Below are 15959 nucleotides of genomic sequence, written 5' to 3' on the forward strand. Positions count from 1 at the left end.
CCCACAGTCCAATGCAGTACAGGTGAATTGTGAAGGCTAAATTGTCTGTAGTGTATGAGTGTGAGTGAGTGTGTATGGATGTTTCCCAGAGATGGGTTGCGGCTGGAAGGGCATCCGTTGCGTAAACATGTGCTGGATAAGTTGGTGGCTCATTTATGCTGTGGCGACCCCGGTTTAATAAAGAAACTAAGTCGAAAATGAATTAAACGGTGGTTTTAATCTTTACCATAAGCATCAGTGTTTATATCTGAACTATACACTGTTCTCCCAGTACCTCTGTGTTATTTAATTGTTTGTAACGAACTGAAAAAGTGTATAAACTGAATCTCTCTCGATCAAATGCAGATTTGAATGCAGCGCTTTGAAGGATTAATAAACATATGCAAATCATTATAATGTGTCACTCATGTTACGCGGGTTTGAATTGAGATCATGGTCTTTTAATATTTAATTGTGCAGCTTTACACTGCTTTACAATGCATTAATGCAGGCTAAACAAACAGTGACAGATTAATTAACACCCTAAGAAAGCATTTAGGTATGTCCCACCACAACCTTTTCTGTCATCTTTAAACTGCAGGGAAGCCAAAATGCTTTTATACACGTGATTTGAATGACGCGAGAGGCGATCTCTCTGCAATTGTTATGAATGTTGAATTAACCTACAAGTTCAGAAAGTTATTAATCCGCGGGCCACGTGCATTCCGAACTGTGATCCGGTTGTGATCCGTACGGGTCCGTTACAGCCCTAATAATAATGATATATACAATATAATATGAAATATGAAAACAACAGTATTTGTGGAATAAATAAACACCGTGAGGTTATCCTGTGGGTGAACATTTCTTGGTAAACATTGCCACTGTTCCAACCCAGGCTCATTGCGGATACGTACCCCAGTCAACATTTTTGGAGAGCGAAAAAAATTAACTCTGAGGTACGTTTCCTCACAGTTTTTGTTTTCGCGAAAGCGCCAGAAGCCGACGTGTGCGTTTTTTTTTTTTGACAATCTCCTGCGAGTGCTGTTTGAGCGTGCTCTTTTTGCGTACATCCACCAGAGGGTGCAACAACACACTCTTCAGCCATCTGAACTGACTGACTGACCCAAGCCACTCCCTTCCCTAAAGCCAACCGAAATTATTTTCAAAAGCTGATGTAGAAAAAAGAAAAGCCATCGCGGCCGCATGATTTCACTACGTTTTCGGATTTTTTACCACGACCTGTTATTTATTTGCTGTTGTTTTACCTGCTTTTTAAGAACCATTCTTCACCAGACTCAGACACCAGTTTTCCTGCGGCCCACTCCTATCCATGTCCTAAGTCAGTGTTTCTCAACCACATTCCTGGAGATCCACCAACACTGCATGTTTTGGATATGTCTCCTTTGTCTGTCACACTCATTACAGGTGTTTCAGTCTCTGCTAATGAGCTGATGATCTGAATCAGGTGTGTTTGGTTAAGGAGACAAGGAGAATGTGCAGAGCTGGTGGTCCCCCAGGAACGTGGTTGAGAAACACTGTCCTAAGTCCACCAGCGTACACAGCGAGCCACCGGGCAAACTATTAACACTAGAAAAGCAGTCCACACAGAGGTAAGTGGTCAGTTGTTAGTGCGAAAAGGAACAGAAGCTGTCGGCGCTGGCGTCATACTGCATCATAGCGTTCGTTTTTACAGACTAAATGAAGCTAAACGTTCCTCGGAGTACATTTTTCACGCTCTCCAGACATGGACATAGGGGTATGCATCCACAATAAGCCCGTGTTGCACTTTTTAATTAATACAACATAAATCCTGTGTAATCCTGTTTATTTATATCATTCATTCATTTACCTTCAGCTTTTTCCCTTTATTCATCAGGGGTTGCCACAGCGGAATGAACCGCCAACTATTCCAGCATATGTTTTACACAGCGGATGCCCTTCCAGCAGCAACCCTGTACTGGAAAACACCCATACAGTCTCACATGCGCACACACACTCATACACTACAGCCAATTTAGTTCATTCAATTCACCTATAGCGCATGTGTTTGGACTGTGTGGGAAACCGGAGCACCCAGTGAAAACCCACGCCTTTACGGGGAGAACATGCAAACTCCACACAGAAACTCGAACTAGCGACATTCTTGCTATGAGGCGACAGAGCTAACCACTGAGCCACAATCTCCATTTTTTCCAATATCATGCAGCCCCATTCCCTACACCTTTTTCATTTTTCTTGGACATTCTTTATGCCAACAGCACAATCTCTGACAGCTGGCAGTATGTAAACCTCATTCCACCCATTCAATGCAACAGAATAATGCACCATGCGTTACAGACATAATCATTAAGGAATACTACAAGGAGCATGCTGGTGAGTTTATATCAATGCCTTGGCCTTCACCTGACATTGTGAGTTTGTACTACATTAACAACACCCTGCAATGTATAGGATATGGAGGACGCGCTGTTGGCATTTTTCTAAACAAACGATGATATTTAACACATCATGAGTTTGCAAAGTATAGCGTGGTCCTGAATTAACATCTATGTTGATCCTGGAACATCATTTTTGTTGGAAAATGTAATCCATACCAATTCCCTACTCCCAGGGGCGTAGCAACCGGGGGGATGGGGGGATACGTCCCCCTCACTTTTAGAGACAGACCATTCAGAAACAGGGGATTAATAATTATATGAACGTATGATCTTATATAGCCGTCTTCCCCACTTTTAAAATGTCCGCTACGCCCCTGTAAGCCTAAACTTAATATAAACTCTAAATATATCCCTTAATTCTGATTGGCTGATTGGAATGTTGTTCCAGGATCAACATAGATGTTAATCAAGGAACATGTCCTGCTTGGTGAAATCAGCTTGGCGATATTTAACGGGGAGGTACTGTACAGTATCCAGGCCATATGCTTATGTCTTTTATTGTTTCAACACACTGACTGACATTTTCCTGCCTGTCAAAAAGTAAACATCACAATCATATTAAACTCACCCTGCTCTCATCAAAAACACAAATATAGCCTAAAATAGAGAATCATCTTTAGAACAAAGTGTAAAACTAAAAATTCGTGAATATGCCGTACACAAAGACATATCACCCAAGAGACGCTTCAAGTGATTTCAAAAGAAACGACAGAAAGAAACCCAAAATAGATTCAAAGGAACGCCTGAATGATATGTTTTTATATTAAACAGTGAAGCAGATCAAGCACTGTGTTCTACCACGGCAGGAGTGGGACTCCTTTTCAGCCCTGGAGTTTTAAGCCTTAGACGGGCCCACCTCAATTCACGACTGACTATATTAAAATAAGGTCATTTCCAATTCAGTTTCTAATGACAAGATCACGTCTTTTTCAAGGACACAGCTGCTTTAGAACTTCAAATGTTTTTCATAAATATGAGAAGATTAAAGGGGAGCTAAATCTCTAACACTGTTTAAAACATCACAATGTCCTTTCCTGCAATATCTGAATATGTATTCTGTGCAAAATTCTTTATCCAGTCATTTGTAATGGTGGTCAAACAAAAAATACAAATAAAATATGTACACCTACATAAGTAACCCAAACAGTAATTTATGTCTTAACAGTAAACACAGGTGAGGTTGGAACTCTGGACAGCAGCGTCGTAACGTAACGTGCTGACCACTGGACCACAATGGCACTGCTATATCAGTGCGTGAGGAAGAAAAAAGTATTGCACTGTCATCTACAAAACTCTTTTAACCACAGTATTACTTTCTATTGATGGCTTAATCTTTTTGTCCCCTTTTAAGATTCCTGATCAAGTTATGTCAGATTTATTAATGTAGTGAATCATCTGATTTTCATTAAGCAGGTGTAATATTCATTAATATTAATTATTCGAATTCTTATATTCACTAAGGTGCCGCTGTTTGGGGTCGAATGATAATTACGTCATCGTTAACCTACAGGCTGCATTTTGCTCATGGAGCTGCGAGAAAATAAATAAAAGAGCGGAGCTGTGGCAAAATAATGAATAAAAAGAGAGAGGCTGTGGTCAAATAAATAAATAATTGGAAAAAGTGCGAATGCTGAGAGTGCAAGCATCTAAGGACCCCGGCCCTCGCGGCCAAAAAAACGGACCGGCCCACCAGGAATTCTCCCAGCCCTCCCGATTAGCCAATCCGGGCCTGGTTCTCAATATTAGAGAGCCGATACTCATATATATTTAACAAAAACTATTCCAGAAATTAAAATGAAAGAGGACCTATTATGTCCCTTTTTACAAGACGTAAAATAAGTGTCTAAAGTAGGTTACACACCAGAAGCACCGCTCAGCGGCGTGCCGCGTAGCGCCATGAATGAAATGTTCATGAGTTAAAGTGAAACTGCCGAACTGCAGCTAAAGTCAGGCATCCTGCTGATTTGATTCAGAAGGGCACATTTTGTCAGACGGCTCACCGGTCATGTATACATCCACGCTCAAATATCAAAGTGAAAGTCATCATAGCTGGCGTAGAATAGACCCAGCTCCCCTCTCGACTTTGAGAATAGATTAACGGCGATTTTTTTAAGTCTCATGTTAACGGCCCACCAGTAACTTTAACATAAACTTTATTTACTTTACAAGTCCAGTTCTTTTTTTTATAAGCATTCACATATTAATAAAAAAACAACAACAAAAATCACACACACACACAAATCTAGCAAGAAATAAAACTAATGTGCAATGTATCTCTTCCACAGCCTCAGTATCCGATAACAATCCCAGTCGGGTTTCACTTCTCTGATCTCGCAGTAGTAGGAGTTTGTAGTAAGAGTCTGTCCTCAAACTGAGCCTATCGGGCCTTTATTCCTGCTCGGCACCTGCTGTCCAGAGACATGACAGGCCTCTGACCGCAGGATCAAACTGACATGAGTTTCTGTCTGACAAACAAACACAGCTGTGAGAGCACAAGAAGACTTGAGGCGTTCACACGTACACCATTAACGAAATCAGACACACACACACGCAAACACACACAATTATACACTCAAAAACACAAACACATGTACACCTACACACACAATATTGGGTTTTCATGTTTTATGGGGACATCCCATAGACGTAATGATGTTTATACTGTATAGACTGCGATTCATGCGCCGTTTCCCTCATAGGGACCCAAATGTCCCCACAATGTCAAAAATGTATTGGTATGGCTATTAATTGAGGGGACATTTGGTACAAACAACATAGTGAATACCAGGTGCTCACACACACACACACACACACACACACACACACATATAGTACTAATACACACACACACACACACACGCACACTCATATGCAGACACAGAAACACACACATATTCCAACACGCACACACATGCGCATACACACACACATGCACAGTCACACTCATATGAACACAAACATACTGTACAAACACACACATACACACACTCATACGCGCACATACACATACTACCATTCACACACTCACACTCATGCACACATACATATACAGTACTCCCATACACACAAACTCATTCACATATGCACACAGACACACACACACATACAGCATACTCATATGAACGCACACACACACACACTCATCTGCACAGGCACATATAAACATACACACATACTCCCATACACATGCACACACACTCATACGCACACATAAACATACTGCCATTCACACACACAAACACATACAGTACTCCCATACACACATGAACTCACATTCATGTTTGCACACACACACACACACACACACACACACACACACACACACACACACGCACACACGCACACACACACACACACACACACACACACACACACACACGCACACACACACACACACACACACACACACACACACACACACTCAATACAAGTACACAAACAAACACATACACATATACAAACACCCATAGTCTACTCACACGTACACACACACAGACCCACACACACACATACACTTAATACAAAAATACACACACAAACACTCATCCAAACACCCAAACACTGAGTTGACTCACACGTATACACACACACACACACACACACACACTCACACTCATACATTCAATACAAAAACACACAAACAAACACACACACTTATACGAACACCCAAACACTCATAGTCTACTCACACGTATACACATACACACACACTCATAAGCACACATACACATACTGTCATTCACACACACGTACACATACAGTACTCCGATACACACATGAACTCACATTCATGTGTCCACACATACATAGACACACACACACACACACACACTCACACATTCAATGCAAAAACACACTCAAACGAACACCCAAACACTCATAGTCTACTCACACGTATACACACACACACTCACCACAAAAATACACACACAAACATATACACTCATACAGTACGAACACCCAAACACTCATAGTCTACTCATACGTACACACACACACACACACACACACACACACACACACACACACACACACACACACACATAAACTCATATGAACACCCAAACACTCATAGTGTGCTCACACGTACACACACACAGACCCACTCATACATTCAATGCAAAAATACACTCATATGAACACCCAAACACTCATAATGTGCTCACATGTATACACACACACACACACACACACTGACTACAGCACATCTCCTTGAGGTCATTTCTCTTGTGAGCTTTAAGGTGAATCAGTGGTTCTGCTTGACAGAGTGTGTGTTTTCGCGAGTGTGTGTGTGGATTGGGCCTGGAGCTGAAGCCTTTATTCTGCTGCAGAGTATCGCTCATTATTGTACGCTTTTGGCAGAGCGCTGGACTTTCCTCACTGTAGCGGCCAGTCGATAAATCTTACTCTCTCTTGCAGAGCTGACAAACACAAACTCTGCTCAGACTTCACCTTCCTTACCGACACACACACACTTCACCAATGATGAGGATGATAAGGGGGATTACTGTATGTAAGAAACAAACACAAGAATTCAACAGATGATCATGAATCTCACACTGCATGGGGAAACAGACGTGATATACAGTCCTTTAAGTGTATTGGCTGAAAATCACTGATTGACAATGCTTGCTTCGGTTTGTTTTGTCAAAAACTGAACAAAAACTAGGGGTGGCATGGTGGTTAGCACTGTTGCCTCACAGCAAGAAGGTCACTGGTTCCAGTCCCAGCTCCTTCAGTTGGCATTTCTGTGTGGAGTTTGCATGTTCTCCCCGTGTTGGCGTGGGTTTCCTCCGCGTGCTCCGGTTTCCCCTACAGTCCCAACACATGCGCTATAGGTGAACTGAATAAACTAAATTACCCATAGTGTGAGAGTGTATGGGTGTTAGTGAGAGTCTCCGAGTGTATGGGTGTTTCCCAGTACTGGGTTGCGGCTGGAAGTGCATCCGTTGTATAAAACATATGTTGGAAAAGTTGGTGGTTCATTCCACTGCGACAACCCCTAATGAATAAAAGTGCACGTGTATGGTCCGGCACAGCCTTCGTGCGGTCACATAGCCCTCGCCGTGGCTGATGCTGAAGCGCACCTCTCAAAAAAAGTAACTACATGTCGCAACGACGCATAGCGCAAGCTCTGTGATTGGTCAGCTTGGTAGCGGTGACGAGTGTCGACAGTGCTAATAGTCGCAAGCCCAATGGAGCGAGTGTTTACAAGGGTTGAGTCCTGTGAAGGAGCTCCAGATGGAAACTTTTGTTTTGTGTTTACCTTATGATTAAAGTTGTTGCAAGTGAATGAGCGAGTTTGTAGCGTTCAGAAAAAACAAAACACCCGCAAAAAACTCAACACAGAGGAACATGAACACCTACTGCCAGCTAGCGTTATGGAAGTGTTATTGTAGAGCAACACAAACAGCACACAGAAGAATAAATGCATGACTATGCGCAAGGCAGGCACCGTGGGTCACGCTGATCACTCGACACAGAGGTATATAAAACAGCCTTAAGACGAAGGAAAATGAATGAATGAATGAATAAACAAAAATTAAAAACTAAAAAAATCTGCCACTCTCACTGCCAAAAATGCTTCTTGCTTGTCTTGTTTACAGTACATATATCTAAAAATGCTTAAATCAGGAAGCATTTTCTAGACAAGCAAAAAATATTGTTTTGTTTTCAGAAATAATACGTCTTTAATTTAAATTAAGTTTATTCTTTAAAACAAGCTAAATAATCTGCCAGTGGGGTACATACAGTGCTTAATTTGTATATTGCGAGGTCCTGGAAGAGATCGGGGTAACGGATTCAGCATGTTACCAGAGGAGGGAGAGGTGTCGGACAAAAGTGTAGGTCAATCAGACATCGATGTGCTGAAATCGTGAATATAGCTTATTCCAACTAGGGGCGCTATTTGCACTTAGCCTAAAAAGTTGGCTAAGTTGACTCTCCAAAATTGGCTTTTTTTTCCTCCCCTCGCAGGGGCCCCAAGTGCGCACGGGTCCCTGGGCCTGTGCCCATAAGGCCCATTGGTTAATCTGGCCCTGGTTGGAGTAGTATAAATGTGCTGGAGCAGGAACAACCACAACAAAACTTTAAAAAGTAAAACACACTAATGTAATGTTAACAGCACCTTTTAGTTTGAAAATGTTGTTGTTGCGTTTCCATATAAATGGCTAAAAGAGTGACTTTTGAAAATTCAGTTCATGTTTATTTATATACCACTTTTACAATGTAAATTGTGTCAAAGCAGCTTAAAGGTGCAGTAAATATGTAAATTTGACACTCGGTGGTTGAACTAGGTATTGCATTCCTGGATCAAAACAAACGCAAGCGCAGGTTGCCAGATTGAAGACAGGAGCGAGTGATTTAAACCGTGTTCTAAATAAAAGCAACAGCACCCGATTGGAATATTCTCCATATTAAAAGGAGTTTTTGTCCTAACCAACACCTCAAATTGATATATTAGAAACGACTTCTATTTCTCAGAGGTGAACAACAGACAACGATCACCTCAGGCACACCTCATGTGCTTTATTCAGTGTTAAATGCTAACAATATGAGTTTGAATGCCATTTTACATGACATTTATTGCCATACTACTGAAAGCAGCAGCAGATAGTTCACCTCAGATCTTGAAAATAAAATAAACCTTTTGAAACTGAACTTTATTAAATGTACATGCTGAATCACTTCTTTCCATGTGGTCAACATATATAAACTATTAATTATTAATATTTACAGAACAGCTACTGTATTATGATGTTTATCGTTTTCAGGATATGAGATGAACTGTATATTGTGATTTTTAGCATATCACCCTGGCCTAATTTAAATCATTGTGATAATCTCAGGACGGAGGGACAGACACGCTGGACGAGGACAATCTGACAGAAGAATCTGCGTAACTGCCCTTTAAAAAGGACATTCTGCATTTAAACTCAAATGGGTGAGATACAGATCAGGAGCCGGTGCTTCTTCCCAGACTGCGAGGTTGCTTTCAGGGGAATAAAACAGTGATCCAGTCCTCAAAGAGCCGAGGAGGACCTGAGGGAGAGCATGCCACGCTGCATTAACATGAAGGCCGTCAGTCCCTGGGCGAACCGCTCCTCTCTCTCTCTCTGCTGACTGCCACCTTCCTTCATTTCTTGATTGAATTAAGTAAATATAGACATCTTGAAGAATTTATTCCTCTGAAAATCAGCTTGGGGGTCAATGACGTCAATAGAGTCGGACTACACACATTCACTTATAAGCAGATCTGAGTGTCTACAAAATGCACCATTGCGTTTATGTGAACATATATTTACATAGATTTATTTTAGCACCAAACTCACTGGATGTAAGACTATTAAACAATAAGTTGTTGTTGCAAAGAAAAAAATAAAGCGCCATGGTCTTATTACAGATTTACAATAAGCTACGCTATAGTTAATATACAGTACATGACAATGCCCTGACCTTAAAATATTAGGTTAGATTTAGGCCGCCAGCATCTAAAGACAATGTTATTTTGACATCCAATAACAATGTGAAATGATGTTGATATTTGGTTGATTTTAGGTTGTGTTAGAAAGTGACCAAAATCCAACGTCGAGTCAACATCTTAAACCAACGTCATATTGACTATTGACGTCAAATACTGACATTTATTCATCGTGTACGGCAACCAAAATACAACGTTATATTGCTAACGTTCACACCACGTCAAGCTGTAACATCATTAGACGTTGATATTTGGTTGATTTTAGGTTGAACTTTGGAAATTAACCAAAAATGCTATGTCTGTTTGACGTTGGACATTGATAGCATGACGTTGGGTTCTGACATCAACCCGATTTTCCAAACAGAATGCAATGTCTCCATGATGTTTGGGTACAACGTCAATCTGACATCATGTTGACATCCTATGCCTGCTGGGATGTTTCATTATATTATCTTTATTTGTTGGTCACTTTTCATGAAACTGTATGGTAAATGAGTAAATTTAAGTGTAAATGTTCATATAAATCAGATTTAGAAATTAAAATGCCCTTAAAAAGGCAAGGGTTATCCTCAAATTCTCTTCTTTACGCATTGCATGTTTTCATTAATATTTTTAGAATAATCATAAAACATGTTATGTTCATTCATTCATTCATTTTTTTTTCGGGTTAGTCCCTTTATTAATCAGGGGTCGCCACAGCGGAATGAATCGCCAACTTATCCAGCATATGTTTTACGCAGCGGATGCCCTTCCAGCTGCAACCTATCACCGGGAAACATCCATACACACTCATTCACACACATACACTACAGAGAATTTAGCTTACCCAATTCACCTGTACCGCATGTCTTTAGACATGTGGGGAAACCAGAGCACCCGGAGGAAACACGCGAACATGGGGAGAACATGCAAACTCCACACAGAAATGCCAACTGACCCAGCCGAGGCTCGAACCAGCAACCTTCTCATTATCAGATTTTTGACATTGAATTAGACAGCCCTAGTTTTAATATTTATAAATTAATTTTATTATTAACTTTTATTTTTAATTCATTTAATAAGAGGGGCATCACGGTGGCGCAGTGGGTAGCACAATTGCCTCACAGAAAAGAAGGTCACTTGTCTGAGCCTCAGCTGGGTCAGTTGGCATTTCTGTGTGAAGTTTGCATGTTCTCCCCTTGTTCGCATGTGTTTCGTCCGGGTGCTCTGGTTTCCCCCACAATTCCAAAGACATAGCTAAATTGTCCGTAGAGTATAAGTGTATGGGTGTTTCCCAGTGATGGGTTGCATCTGGAAGGGCATCCGCTGCGTAAAACAAATGCTGGATAAGTTGATGGCACATGGTTAGTGCGTCGACACATGTACTCCGGTGCTCTCGGCGACCTGAGTTCAATTCCTGCCTCGTGGTCCTATGTCGATGCTTCCCCTCTCTCTGCTTTCCTGTAAATGCTCTCTACTGTCCAACATATATTAAAGGTGAAAACCCTGAAAAAATATTATTATAAAACATAATAATTAATATTGTTAATAATAAGTTTCCAATAATCATTCAAAATTACAAAAATTGTGTTTCTTTAAAAACCTTTTCACTAAAATGTTCGTTGATGAACCAGAAACTGTTTTTCACGGCACCTTTTGGAAGATTTACGTTAAGAGTGCTCCATAAAAGGCTTCTGTTATGCACAAAATATTCAATTTAATAATCAACCTAAATTAACAACCAACCTATGGGTTGAATCAATGATAAATAAGCCTTTACGATAACACTTTTTAGAGTATATCCTATGTAAATGTGCTTATTCAACCTATTATATGCAGCATTTAACAATCTATTTAACAAATATATTTAGTGTAGTTCAATGCAGCACTTGCTATCTTAATACCATATACAGTAAGGCTGCAAATTAAATCCAGGAGACAATACAAGCAGCAGCAATGCAGACACAAACACATCTAACCTACAGCTTGCATTTAACCTTAATATGACTCACATGTCCTGCCTATTGTTTTCCAGCAACCCAAATCTGTAAACCAGACATCTTCAACTCATATCAAGTCTTCTAAACTACATAATAAGCCACGAATTTCGACAAGCATTTTATGTTTCAAAAAAGTGCTCATTTCTGATATGCTAGGCTACATGCTATGAGTGCAACTGTAGGTGCAGCATGATGTATTTCCTTAAAGGGATAGTTCACCCAAAAATCATTTCTCACTCTTTACTTGGTTCAAAAGCTTTATTAGTCTTTCTTCTGCTGAACACAAAAGGAGATATTTAGAAAAATGCTGAAACCCTGTCACCATTGACATATATAGCTACAGTGCTCGGAATATATGAGAATATCACTCACAAATCTCTCATTAAAATTAATATATTCATATTTATCATATTTGTGCTAGACATGGGACGATAACCGAGTTCAAGGTATACCGTGATTTGGAAAAGTCAAGGTTTTAAAACCGTCAAAATTTTCTGTAATACCGTTCCTAAGGTATGTGTACGATTTTTTTATTTAGTTTTTTAGGACAACAGTATCTCCAGCAGAAAAGATATCCAAAGAAGCCATTTTAAATTGTAAAAAAATCTGTGTTTTTGAAACTAATGAAGACAGCAGAAGTCAATAATTCATTTGAATAATTTAGCCTGGCATGTTTACTGCTCCAAAATATTATAAATGTTTCCCAAATTAAATATAATGTGTTCAAAGGGGGAAAATGTTTTGTTTTTTACCCAGACATTTAAAAAGAACATATTGTAGAGCAGTAATCTCAATACTGTGATACAGTGAAACCGTGATATTTATATCCAAGGTATCATCCTGTCAGAATCTTATACCGGCCCATGCCTAATTTGTGCATATACATTAGTTTAGAGAGTACTGAAGCCAAATCTGCAACTAATCTAACAAAATAACTTACAATAACGTTTCAGAAATTAGTAGCCCAAATTTATGTCAGGGAAAAATATTAAACAGCATTTTCAAAAATAGCAAAAATCAAGAGAAACAAAAAAATATACGCAATTTTGTTGAAATGTTTTATTTGCAATATTTTTGCATGAATTTAAATGTATTATCTTTCCATTTCTAAAGATGTTCTGTGGCTAAAATGTTATTTTGATAAATACATCTATTTAATAAATCTGTTTTGTTCAAATGCACCAATATATGTTACCAATATTCACAGAGAAATTGATAAAAAATATTCACTTTCAAAATGGGGTGTACTCAATCATGCTGTGCACTGTATATGTTTGACTATGGAAGTCACTGGTTTTCAGTTTTCACTAAAATATCTTGTTTTGTGTTCAACACGAAACTCACAAAGGTTTAAAACTTTAGTAAATAGTAGGTAAATAGTGATTTTTCTGTGTGTGAACTATCCCTTTAATCCCTTTACCGCATTGTTGACCAATATCATCACCGTTTACACCCATGCAGCGCTGAATGTTTATTCTAATCACCTTTTCCACCTCATTATTTTCCTCCATTCAGGCCTGTCACTTATCCACCTCACAAGCAACTTTCCCCAGTGTGCAGCGGCGTGTTGGAAAATGCAGATAGCTATCCAAACACCAGGCCTTTCTTTAACATATAAACAGCCGCTGCTGACATTTAAAGCAAGCACTCATCACCACCACAGACACACGGCCCAGAAATGACTGCAGTGTGTGGCCAGAACAGGCCGGTCTCTGCATTCCCCGTACAGGAATCATTACAACAATGTATGTGAATCACTGTAGCCTATTGCACGCATGCGGTTTTCGCTGCCTGCTCACCTGCACACCCGCTCCGAAAGACGAATGATTGTGCCTCCGATCAATGCGGGAAAAGATGCTCCTCATGCGGTGTATGGATAATCCCGGACGGATTCGGCGCGGTCTCGTTTCTCGGGCATCCTCCGGTCAGGTACGCGGCGCGCGGATGCGAGGAGGAGAAGAAGAAGAGGAGGAGGAGGAGAAAAGGAGGATGATTCGTGGCGCAAAGCGACGCTCGGTACACTCGATGACACCGGTCGGTACACGGTTTGTCCACCAGTGATTTCACGCGCATCACATTTAAAACGTGTCCGAGGCCAGATCTGCTTGAGCGGTCAGATCGCCGGTGTGCTCGGATGTCCCGTGCACCGGATACACGCTCTCTTTCTCACTCTCTCTCTCTCTCTTTCTCTCCCCCTCTCTCTCTGTGTCTCCCTGCGCTCTCAATAACGCGGAGGGTACAGCAGCAGTGATGGGGAAGACACACACACACACACACACACACACGCACACACACACACACACACACACACACACACTAGAACACTTGCCTGTGAGGACCTCCCGCTGTTGTCATTGAACCAACCTGAATTCAATTACACCAAAAATATCTGTAAATTAGCAGTTTTCCGTGTTTTGTGATGTTTTATGTTTATTTCCCCCGTTTATTTCTGCTGTTGAATCGCATTTGGACACCTTAATCTTTCTTTCAACAACTTTTAACCTGAAAAGTTCGTTAAAAAAATATTTTTATTGTCATTTTTATTAGTTTAAAGTGAAATATTGTCTGCATTGGTGTTGTATATTACTGTACAAAACCCTTGTAATAAACAGTACATTTTCTGTTATTTTATAGACTTATTTCTCTATATAATACTTCTTATAGACAACAATATATTATTCCAAACGACTAAAATGTTAATAAGTCACTTTATTAAAAATAAATAAATAAAAATATATAATTAACAGATACTTTTACAGTGTAGATCAGTGTTTCTCAACCACGTTACTGGGGGACCACCAGCTCTGCCCATTTTCTGTGTCTTCTTAACCAAACACACCTGATTCAGATCATCAGCTCATTAGCAGAGACTGAAAGGCCTGTAATGAGTGTGACAGACAAAGGAGACATCCAAAACATGCAGTGCTGGTGGTCCTCCATGAATGTGGTTGAGAACACTAGTGTAGATGGTAACCCATCAGAAAAAAATGTTTATTCTACACACTTCTATAATTAGCTTGTAGATTTGACCTGAAAGACCACCCATATGAAAAATACTATAGTGTTTTGAACCATACTATGGTAAAGTAATTGAATGAATCTGTTGAGTTAATACTATAGTTGCTATGGCAACACAACAACTATAGTAGGCTGATATAAACAAATTACCAAATGTTCATTCATTATCCTTCAGCTTAGTCCCTTTATTTATCAGGGGTCGCCACAACAGAATGAACCGCCAACTTATCCAGCATATGTTTTACACAGCGGATGCCCTTCCAGCTGCAATCCAGTTCTGGGAAACGTCAAGACACTCATTCACACACACTCATACACTACGGCCAGTTTAGTTTATTCAGTTCCCCTATAGCGCATGTATTTGTGGGGGAAACCTGAGCACCCGGAGGAAACCCACGCCAACCCACAGTTTCCCCCACAGTGCAAACTGAATAAACCAAACTGGCTGTATTGTATGAGTGTGTGTGGATGTTTCCCAGTACTGGGTGGCAGCTGGATTGGCATAATTGGTAATAATTGGTAAAACATATGCTGGATAAGTTGGCGGTTCATTCCGCTGTGGCGACCCCTGATGAATAAAAGGACTAAGCCGAAGGAAAATGAAAAAATGAATTAATTAATTTTTACAAACTAGACTTTAAAACAATTACAAAAGTGTAGTACACCTAAGTGACCTTTTATTTTATTAATATTATTATTTGCTGGTTGTTTTTTAAGTGTAGATGCAATAGGCCTACCCTTTAATACACTCTTTTTTTCACTTTCGTTATTAGTGCAGTAAACAGTATATTTCAGGCACAAATCCTTCAGTACATTGGTACATTATATACGTTTCTAAAATGTACTAGTGATTTACTAGCAAGCAATTTATGAGTCGTTTTACCTTTAAAATTATTTTAGGAGGAGCTCTATTCAGCTATAGGCGTGTTACATTCTGCACAGACAAGCTCCGCCCTTGGTGTGAACGTTCTAGGCTATGATTGGTCAGCGCTGGTTATACGCAAACAGTGATTGGACAGTTGAGAAGTCAATCATGTAGTCGTAGGAACAACAGCAAACAGA

The 15959-nt window shown here is 40.1% G+C and overlaps 1 protein-coding gene across 4 annotated transcripts in view; it reads right to left on the reverse strand.

Annotated features, from left to right (window-relative positions):
* LOC130245295 (spectrin beta chain, non-erythrocytic 4-like) overlaps positions 1–14080 on the reverse strand; it is a 131916-nt gene extending 117836 nt beyond the window's left edge. For 2 of the 4 annotated variants that reach the window (XM_056477940.1, XM_056477938.1), the window contains exon 1: positions 13679–14080. The gene's annotated coding sequence lies outside the window, so the exon portion shown is untranslated. The remainder of the gene's footprint in view (positions 1–13678) is intronic. The other 2 variants (XM_056477942.1, XM_056477939.1) reach the window with 1 other exon arrangement.
* Between the last annotated feature and the right edge of the window lie 1879 nt (positions 14081–15959).

This window comes from Danio aesculapii, chromosome 18 (genome assembly GCF_903798145.1).
Source record: "Danio aesculapii chromosome 18, fDanAes4.1, whole genome shotgun sequence".
In the NCBI taxonomy this organism is placed as follows: domain Eukaryota; kingdom Metazoa; phylum Chordata; class Actinopteri; order Cypriniformes; family Danionidae; genus Danio; species Danio aesculapii.